The 1,071-nt window shown below is 53.2% G+C and overlaps 1 pseudogene; it reads left to right on the forward strand.

Moving 5' to 3' along the window:
- Positions 1-232: 232 nt before the first annotated feature.
- LOC140600500 (myelin-associated neurite-outgrowth inhibitor-like) lies at positions 233-796 on the forward strand (annotated as a pseudogene).
- The last annotated feature ends 275 nt before the right edge of the window (positions 797-1,071 follow it).

Here is a 1,071-nt window from a genome sequence, read left to right on the forward strand (position 1 = left end):
CAGATGATTTTTCAGCAGAAAGTTTGCAGACCAGGAGGAGAGGTGGGCTGGGCAGAATGGAGTGACTGGAAGCACCATCTGGGGAAGTGGTGGCAGACATGGGGGCCTTGCAGCTCGGCCCCCCATTGGAGCAAGCCCATGGGGCATTTGCCCCTTCATGGATCCACTCTGGGCTGGTACATGCTGATCACGGAGGCCCAGGCCACCTCCAACATGGCCTGTTCTTGAAAACATGAGTTGGGTTTATAGCCCTAGTTCTTCTGGGGTTCCCTATGCAAATGCCAAAGGAATTGCTTATCCAGCTGATTTCTCCCTGTGCTATGCAGCCACCACTCCTGCTTGCTCCCCCAACATGTATTTTGGAGCAAATCCTAACTTTCAAACAGGTTAAACTCCTGGCACACGCTGCACAGCATCCTGTCCCTCCAACAGCAGGGTAGCGCCACCGTACTCCCACTCCTGGAGCCCTTGCTGGCCACTGTGTGCCCTGTACATAATACCTATGCCCAGCAGAGCTCCTATGTGCAACAGGCACATAGGATACACAGCCCCTGTGCACAGTTGACCCTCATGTCATCACCACACCACAGTGGGGCAGCCCAACGACATGCCAGTGACGATGTAGACTCCTCCCATCCCTCCACCTAGAGGCAATGGCATCAGCATGGGCATGGCTATAACCACCACGGCCATGTCAGTAGGTACCCTGCTGACCAACCACTTCTCAGCTCCTGTTGCATGCCACCCAGCCACTGTGCCCACGTATTGGGCCCCAGGAATGCCCACCTCCAGTTAAGTGTCCCTTCAGTGGTGATTACCCTACTGCAGCCACATCACAGAGGTTCCACAGCTGGTGCCTCAGGCCTGGCACCTCCAACCTGGACTTCTTAATGCTCTTGACACGTAGCTAAACACTACGATGGCCCGGCCCAGCACATCTCAGCCCCGTTAGTCTCCAGCTAACTCTGTGGGTTAGTCTTTAAGCAAATCCTGTTTTGTGGACTTCCTGGCAATTTTTTAAATTTAACTGTTATGTTTAAAAGGGAGCATTAAGCTATTCTGAATCATATC

The sequence above is a fragment of the Canis lupus genome, chromosome 11, assembly GCF_048164855.1.
Source record: "Canis lupus baileyi chromosome 11, mCanLup2.hap1, whole genome shotgun sequence".
NCBI classification, from domain to species: Eukaryota; Metazoa; Chordata; class Mammalia; order Carnivora; family Canidae; genus Canis; species Canis lupus.